The sequence below is a fragment of the Choloepus didactylus genome, chromosome 18 (assembly GCF_015220235.1).
Source record: "Choloepus didactylus isolate mChoDid1 chromosome 18, mChoDid1.pri, whole genome shotgun sequence".
NCBI classification, from domain to species: Eukaryota; Metazoa; Chordata; class Mammalia; order Pilosa; family Megalonychidae; genus Choloepus; species Choloepus didactylus.
Genome location: NC_051324.1, coordinates 69392310 through 69402092, shown reverse-complemented (window position 1 = coordinate 69402092; position 9783 = coordinate 69392310). Strand labels below are relative to the sequence as shown.

At 38.4% G+C, this 9783-nt stretch overlaps 1 pseudogene; it reads left to right on the top strand.

Annotated features, from left to right (window-relative positions):
* Positions 1–3709: 3709 nt before the first annotated feature.
* LOC119514328 lies at positions 3710–4902 on the top strand (annotated as a pseudogene).
* The last annotated feature ends 4881 nt before the right edge of the window (positions 4903–9783 follow it).

Here is a 9783-nt window from a genome sequence, read left to right as displayed (position 1 = left end):
TTTTAAAAAACCCAAAAGCAGCTGCAGATAGGGAAGCGAGAACTGCACAGTGAAGCATGGCAGGAACGGGCTGTGCAAAAGCCTCAATATCTGGCATGGAAAACAGACTTTTGTGCACACACTGCTAATTGGCTCGGAGTGAGGCAGGCAGAGGGAGCCAAAAGGGGAAAATAACCACGTCCCTTGCAGCCAACTTCCTGGCTGGCTGGGAATGCTCCTGCCCAGCGCCGGAGCCAGAGCCCAGAGCTGCACCAAAAAACCCAGTGTGATGGGAAGTGTTTCCAGCAACATGCTCACATGCCACAATATCAGGCCTGGACAATAGCCTTTTGCACACGCACTGGTAATTGTCCTGGAGCTGGGAAGGTGGAGCTGTGCAAAAAGGGGGAAATTAACACGCCCCATACAGCCATCCTTACAGCAGGCTGGGAACGCATGTACACGGCCCGGCAGCCCAGAACTTCCCTTGAGGGATGGCGTGCACTTGTGACATAGCACAACTTTCCCTCAGCAGAGGCCCTGGGAGGGCACAGCTTGGAAGGGGGACCCACTCGAAAATCCCAGGGACCATATGCCAATACCAAGGACTTGAGTGTCAGCAGCAGAGACAATCTGTGGTGAGACTGAAATGAAGGTTTAGACTCTTGCAACAGCCTAAATCTCCAGGAACACCTGGGAGGTTTGATTATTAAAGCTGCCCTCTGTCCCTAACCACTCAGACACACGCCCCACATTCAGGGTGGACAGCACCAATAACCCACCCAAACTTGGTGCACCAGTTGGACCCCACAAGAATCAGACCCCCATACACAACAAAGACAAAGTTGGGGAGAACTGACTTGAGGGGACTAGGTGACTTGTGGACACCATCTGCTTGTTAGTTAGAGAAAGTGTACTCCACCAAGATGTAGATCTGACAAATTAGAGATTAGTCTTTGAATAATCCTACATATCCTAATAGAACTCTAACAAGTAAAGCAAATACCAAGAGGCCAAAAACAACAGAAAATTTTAAAGCATATGAAAAACCCAGACAATGTGGATAACCCAAACCCAAGTACCCAAATCAAAAGATCAGAGGAGACACAGCACTTGGAGCAATTAATCAAAGAACTAAAGACAAACAACAAGACCATGGCACAGGATATAAAGGACATGAAGAAGACCCTAGAAGAGTATAAATAAGAAATTGGGAGAGTAAATAAAAAAAATAGATGACCTATGGAAATAAAACACGCTGTTGATCAAATTAAAACGATTCTGGATACTTATAGTACAAGACTAGGGGAAGCCGAACAACAAATCAGTGACCTCGAGGACCACAGAATGGAAAATGAAAGAACAAAAGGAAGAATGGGAAAAAAAAAAATCGAAATGGACCCCAGGGATATGATAGATAAAATAAAATATCCAAATATAAGACTCATTGTTGTCCCAGAAGGGGAAAAGAAGGGTAAAGGTCTATAAAGAGTATTCAAAGAAATTGTTGGGGAAAACTTTCCAAACCTTCCATGCAATATAAATACACAAAGCATAAATGCCCAGGGAACTCCAAATAGAATGAATCCAAATAAACTAACTACAAGACATATTGTGATCAGACTGTCAAATACTGAGGAGAAGGAGCAAGTTCTCAAAGCAGCAAGAGAAAAGCAATTCACCACATACAAAGGAAACAACATTTAGACTAAGTAGGGTTCCCAAATATCTCTTTGTTGCTCAGATGTGGCCCTCTCTCTCTAGCTAAGCCAACTTGGCAGGTGAAATCGCTCTCTTCTCCCCATGTGGGATCAGACACCCAGGGGAGTGAATCTCCCTGGCAATGTGGAATATGACTCCTGGGGAGGAATGTAGACCCAGTATCATGCGATGGAGAACAACTTTTTGACCAAAAGGGGGATGTGAAAGGAAATGAAATAAGCTACAGTGGCAGAGAGATTCCAAAAGGAGCCGAGAGGTCACTCTGCTGGGCACTCCTACGCACAATATAGACAACCCTTTTTAGGTTCTAGTGAATTGGAGTGGCTAGCAGTAAATACCTGAAACTATCAAACTACAACCCAGAACCCATGAATCTTGAAGATGATTGTATAAAAATGTAGCTTATGAAGGGTGACAATGGGATTGGGAAAGCCATGAGGACCACACTCCCCTTTGTCTAGTTTATGGATAGATGAGTAGAAAAATGGGGGAAGGAAAACAAACAAACAAACAAAGGCACCTAGTGTTCTTTTTTGCTTTAATTGCTCTTTTTCACTCTAATTATTATTCTTGTTATTTTTGTCTGTGTGGTAATGAAAGTGTCAGGGATTGATTTTGGTGATGAATGCACAACTATGTAATGGTACTGTGAACAATCGAATATACACTTTGTTTTGTATGACTGCATGGTTTGTGAATATATCTCAATAAAATGAACTAAAAAAAAAGACAACACTGGGTGAGCATAAAGAAGAATTTGAAAGCATGAAAAGAATAACAGAACTAAAATCAAACCCCAGCTGCAGACCAGAAGGGCTAGAAAAAAGAACAGCAAACTAATCCCAAAGCAAGCAGAACAAAAGACACAAAGATTGGAGCAGAAATAAATGAAATTGAGAACAATAACAAAAACGAAAAACGATAGAATCAACAAAACCAAAAGTTGGTGTGCCAGTTTGAATATATTGTGTCCCTCAAAAGCCATTATCTTTGATGTAATCTTGTGTGGGCAGATGTCATCAGTATTGATTAGATTGTAATTCTTTGTTTCTTTGGAATGTGCCCCACTCAGCTGTGGGTGATAACACTGATGAGATATTTCCATGGAGGCGTGGCCCCACCCATTCAGGGTGGGCCTTGATCAGTGGAGCCATATAAATGAGCTGACATAATGGAAGGAACTCGGTGCAGCTGTGAGTGATGTTTTGAAGAGGAGCTACAGCCAAGAGGGACACTTTGAAGAAAGCACAGGAGCTGCAGATGAGAAACAGTTTGAAGACAGCCATTGAAAGCAGACTCTTGCTCCGGAGAAGATGAGAGAGGACAAATATCCCAGGTGCAACTAAGAGTGACATTTTTGAGGAACTGCAGCATACAGAGGAACGTCCTGGGAGAAAGCCATTTTGAAACCAGAACTTGGAGCAGATGCCAGCCACGTGCCTTCCCAGCTAACAGAGGTTTTTCAGACACCACTGGCCATCCTCCAGTGAAGGTACCCGTTTGTTGATGACTTATCTTGGACCCTTTATGGCCTTAAGATTGTAACTGTGTAACCAAATAAACCCTCTTTATAAAAGCCAATCCATTTCTGGTGTTTTGCATTCTGGCAGCGTTAGCAAACTAGAACAGTTGGTTCTTTGAGAAGATCAATAAAGTTGACAAACCCTTAGCTAGACTGACAAAGAAAAAAACAGATAAGAGGCAAATCAATAAAATCATAAATGAGAGGCGGACCTTACTACTGACGCCACAGAAATAAAAAGAATCATAAGATGATACTAAGAATAACTGTGTGCCAACAAATTAGACAACTTAGATGAAACTGACAATTTCCTAGAAATACATGAACAACCTACACTGACTCTAGAACAAACAGAAGACTTCAACAAACCATCACAAGAGACTGAATTCGTCATCAAAAACCTCCCCAAAAGAAAAGTGCAGGACTTCAACAAACCAATCACAAGTAAAGAGACTCAATCAGTCGTCAAAAACCTACCTATGGTATATGGCTGCCACCTACTCCCTTTGCCGGGTTGCGGCTTCCCTGGCAGGGTTGCTGCTGTTGCCCTTCGGCGGCTTGGCCGCTAGTCAGATGAGGATCAAGCATAACAATTCTTTAGAAGTGGCCATACAAACAATTGGGCTGTTTTGGTCTGCACATCCCGATTCTGGTTTAATTATCAACATGTTGCAAATACACTTTCTGTTTATAGAAGCGTCAAGAGACTGGGTATTCCTGACAGTCACATTGTTCTAATGCTTGCAGATGATATGGCATGCAATGTTAGAAATCCCAAACCAGCTACAGTGTTTAGCACAGGAATATGGAACTAAATGTATATGGAGATGATGTGGAAGTGGATTATAGAAGCTATGAGGTAACTGTGGAGAATTTTTTACGAGTATTAACTAGGAGAATCCCACCTAGAACTCCTAGGTCAAAATGTCTTCTTTTTGATGATAGAAGCAATATTCGTACTTATATGACAGGACATGGTGGAAACGGTTTCCTGAAATTTCAAGATTCTGAAGAAATTACCAACATAGAACTTGCAGATGCTTTTGAACAAATGTGGCAGAAAAGATGCTACAATGAGCTACTGTTTATTATTGATACCTGTCAAGGAGCAGCCATGTATGAGCGATTCTATTCTCCTAACGTAACGGCTCTAACTAGTAGCCAAGTGGAAGAAGATTCACTCTCGCATCAACCTGATCCTGCAATTGGAGTCCATCTTATGGATAGATACACATTTTATGTCTTGAAATTTTTGGAAGAAATTAATCCAGCTAGCCAACCTAGTATGAATGACCTTTTTCAGGTATGTCCCAAAAGTCTGTGTGTGCCTACTCCACGACATCGCACTGATCTTTTTCAGAGGGATCCTAAAAATGTCCTGATAACAGATTTCTTTGGAAGTGTACGGAAAGTGGAAATTACAACAGAGACTATTAGTTTGCAACCCGATTCAGGAATCGAAAACAGTTATAAGGAGACCACATGGATGAACTAATGGATCCTCTGAAATATGCTGAACAACTTCCTGTAGCTCAGATAATACACCAGAAACCAAAGCTGAAAGATTGGCATCCTCCTGGAGTGTTTACACTGGGATTGCGGGCACTCATTATCATGGTTTTCTTTAAAACTTATGGAATCAAGCATATGAAGTTCATTTTCTAGACACGATAATTTACGAAGAAGACTGCACAGAAGACTGCCATCTTGGATAAAAATTTGTATTATTATATGTTTTTTTCTATACATTGCTTTTGTGTGAATTGCCAAAGAATATAAGGAAACTACATTTGGGTGGACTATATTGATTTTTTTAACTTAAAGAAAAATAATCATAGCACTAAATATATTTCAGTTTTTCATTTTCTGTTATGACAAAAATGGGATAAAGAGATCAGAAAAAACTGCCTAATTCTTTTTTAAAGTAATAATTTCCCCTCATCCCTTTTTCATTTGGAAAAGAAAAATGTGAAGACATTAAATTCTTGCTAGCAGAGGTAGCTTCTATTAATATTTTCATGAATTTCCTCCCGATGTGCATGTATTTTTTTCTTTTTCCAAAATAGAGACCATTAAAATATACCATTTTGTAAACTCTCTTTTTATTTTACAGTGTGTTAGCCTTTTCCCTCTCCTTAGATATTCTTTGAGAACATGTTATAGATAGCTGCATAGAAATTCATTTAACACTGTTCTGCTGTTGGACCACTTGATCCAGATTTTCCTTTGATTCATTCTTTAATGTGACAATATGTTACTGTCAGTTACTTGTAGAATCGTCAGCTTTAATAATAAGCAAGTATGAAAAATTGGTCTCTAATCTATGGTACTGATAGTTTGCCGGATCTTTTTTGCTGTCAGTTTATCTGGAAAATTGAAGACATTTTGGAACTTGACATACTGACTGCTCAACAGAAACAAACCCCTCATTTTCCCCACTTCTGAGCATGATCCTTTAGAATTTTTCACCTACTCTTTAGTTTCTGTCTTGAAAGAGATAGCCAAAAGCATTTTATTTTATTCTATTTAAGGTAGGTTGGCTGGATTGACACTTTGCGTACGAACAATTCTATAACATGGATGACCTGCTTGAGAAATTTTTATTTATGGCCCTTCTTTCATATCTGACTGATGAGTCACATAAGGCAGGAAGTCACATAAGGCAGTAAGCCCCCTTTCTGGTCTTTGACAATACAAAAACTCATATCCCCATCACTGATTTATTTTTTTAGCCCACCACACATCTTTGGATCTTTCTCATAATTAGAAATAGTATCGAAATTGTGCTTTGTGATCAACCCCAGATATTGTTCTTTCTTTTCAAAGTTTTGCATATGAGAGGGGGAAAAAAAAACTTGAATGTTCATCTCAGGGGATGACTTTATACGTTTTACCTGTTTTATCCAAAAACTTGCATGTTAATCTTGAGCATTGCAAAGATCTGTTCTATAATTGTAGTAACATTGAAAAGATGTCTCTTCCTCCACAATAAAACCTCCTAAAATTAAAACAACAACAACAAAAACAACAAACAACAAAAAAACAAAACAAAACAAAAACCTACCTATGGGGAAAGTGTATGTGTGTGTGCAGTGGTGGGGGGAGGGGTTGGGGTGGAAGGGGGTAGTATTTGGGGATTTTGTACTTCTGCACAATTTTTCAGTAAACTTAAAACTGCTTTAAAAAATAAAGTCTATTGAAGTGGGGGAAAAAAAACCTACCTATAAAGAAAAGCTCAGGGCCAGATGGCTTCACAGGTGAATTCTACCAATCATTCCAGGAAGAATTAATACCAATCCTGTTAAACTCTTCCCAAAAATTGAGGACAGAACATTACCTAATTCATTCTATGAAGCCAACATCACCCTAATACCAAAGCCAGATAAAGATACTACAAGAATAGAAAATTTCAGACCAATCTCTCTAACGAATATAGATGCAAAGATCCTCAACAAAATACTTGCAAATTGAATCCAACTGCACATTAAAAGAATTACACACCATGATCAAGTGGGTTTTATCCCAGGTGTGCAAGGGTGGTTCAACACAAGAAAATAAATTAATGTAATACACCATATTAACAAATCAAAGGGGGAAAAACCATATAATCATCTTGAATGACACAGAGAAGGCATTTGACAAAATCCGGCATCCTTTCTTGCTAAAAACACTTAGAAAGGTAGGAATAGAAGGAAGCTTCCTCAACATGATAAAGGGCATATATAAAAACCCACAGCTAACATTGAACTCAGTGGTAAAAGACTGAAAGCTTTCCCTCTAAGATTGGGAACAAGACAAGGATGCCCTTATCACCACTGTAAATAAACATTGTGCTAAGAGTGCTAGCTAGAGCAGTTAGGCAAGAAAAGAAATAAAAGGCATTTAAATAAAAAAGGAAGAAGTAAAACTCACTATTTTCAGATGACATGATGCTATATTTAGAAAGTCCTGAAAAATCTATGACAAAGCTCCTAGAGCTAATAAATGAGTTTAGGAGAGCGGCAGGATACAAGATCAACATGCAAAAATCAGTAGTGTTTCTATACACTAGTAATGAGCAGCCTGAGGAGGAAATCAAGAAAAAAAAATCCATTTACAATAGCAACTAAAAGAATCAAATATCTAGGAATAAATTTAACCAAAGATGTAAAGGACCGTTATACAGAAAAGTACAAAACATTGCAAAAAGAAATCAAAGAAGACCTACATAAATAGAAAGATATTCTGTGTTCATGGACTGGAAGACCAAATAACATTGAGATGTCAAATTTACCCAAACAGATTTACAGATTCAATGCAACTGCAATAAAAATTCTAAGAGCCTATTTTGCAAAATTGGAAAAGCCAATTATCAAATTTATTTGGAAGGGTAAGTGTCCCTAAATAGTCAAAAAACATCTTGAAAAGGAATAAAGTTGGAAGACTCACACTTACTGACTTTAAAGCATATTACAAAGTTACAGTGGTCAAACAGCACGGTATTTGCATAAGGATAAACATATGATCAATGTAATCAAATTGAGAATTCAGGAATAAACCTTCACATCTATGGTCAACTGATTTTTGACAAGGCTGCCAAGTCCACTCAACTGGGACAGAACAGTCTCTTCAACAAATGGTGCTGGGAAAACTGAATATTCATATCCAAAAAAGTGAAAGTGGACCCCTATCTCACACCATATACGAAAATTAATTCAAAATGGAGAAAAGAACTAAATATAAGAGACAGGACCATAAAACTTCTGGAATAAAATGTAGGGAAGATCATCTTCAAGATCTTGTGGTAGGCAGTTTCTTAGACCTTAAACCCAAAGCACTAGCAACAAAAGAAAAAAACAGATAAATGTGACCTTCTCAAAATTGAATACCTTTGTGCTTCCAAAGACTTTGTCAAGAAAGTGAAAAAGCAGCCTACTCAATGGGAGAAAATATTTGGAAACCACATCTCCAATAATAGTTTAATATCCAGAATATATAAAGAAATGTTACAACTCAACAATAAAAAGACAAACAACCCAATTTTAAAATGGGCAAAAGACTTGAATAGACATTTTTCCAGAGGAAATGACTAAAAGCACATGAAAAGATGTTCAACATCACTAACTATTAAGGAAATGCAAATCAAAACCACAATGAGATATCATTTCACACCTACTAGAATGGCCAGTATTAAAAAAACAGAAAACTACAAATGGTATAAAGGATGTGGAGAAATAGGAACACTTATTCACTGTTGGTAGGAATGGAGAATGGTACAGCCTCTGTGTAAGACAGTTTGGCCGTTCCTCAGGAAGGCAAGTATAGAACGGCCATATGATCTTGCAATCCCACTACTAGGTATATACTCAGAAGAAATGAAAGCAGGGAACACAAACAGACATTAGCACTCTGATGTTCATAGCAGTATTATTCACAATTGCCAAAAGATGGAAACAACCCGTGTCCATCAACTGATGAATGGATAAACAAAATGTGGTATATACATATGATGGAATATTATTCATCTGTAAAAGAAGCAGAGTCCTGATACATGCGACAACATGGATGAACCTTGACATTATGTTGAGTGAAATAAACCAGACACAAAAGGACAAATATTGTGTAGTCTCACTTACATGAACCAACTATAATGAGCAAACTCATGGAGTTAATATCTAGAATATAGGTTGCCAGGAGATGGGATGAGGGTAGAGAATGGGGAGCTGATGGTTAATTTGTGCAGAGTTTTTAATAAGGTGAATTGTAAATATTTGGAAATGGATAGAGGTGATGGAAGCACATTATTGTGAGTGTAATTAACAGCCCTGAATTACGGTTGAAAGGGGAAGTTTAAGTCATTGCATGTTACTAGAAGGAAAGCTAGAGGATGAAACATGAGAATGTATAACAGTGAACCCTGTTGTGGATAATGAGTATGCTTAATAGTATAAATATAAGAATGTTCTTCCATGAACTATAACAAATGTACATCACTATTACAAGGTGTTGAATAGTAGGGTGGTATATGGCGAAAATACACCTAATGCAAATTATGGAATATAGTTAACAGTAATATTTCAGTATTCTCTCATCAGTTGTAACAAAGGTACCACACTAAGGCTAAGTGTCAATAATAGGGGAATGGAAAGGGTATGGGGTTTTTCTTTTTGGAGCAATGAAAATATTCTAAAATTAATTGTGGTGATGAATGCATAACTCAGTGATTACATTGACAGCCATTTTGTACACTTTGGATGGATTGTATAGTGTGTGTGAATAAAAATGTTTTTTGTTTGTTTTTTTTCTTAAAGAAAAAAAAAAGCCAACAAGCACTGTCCAGCACACCCCTTACACAGTATGCTGGTTTGAATGTATTGTGTCCCCCAAACGCCATTATCTTTGATGTAGTTTTGTGGGGCAGACGTTTTGGTGCTGATTAGATTTACTTGGAATGTGCCCCACCCAGCTGTGGGTGATGACTCTGATGAGATATTCCCATGGAGGCATGGCCCCACCCATTCAGGGTGGGCCTTGATCAGTGGAGCCAGATAAATGGCTGACTCAAAGAGAAGGAACTCAGT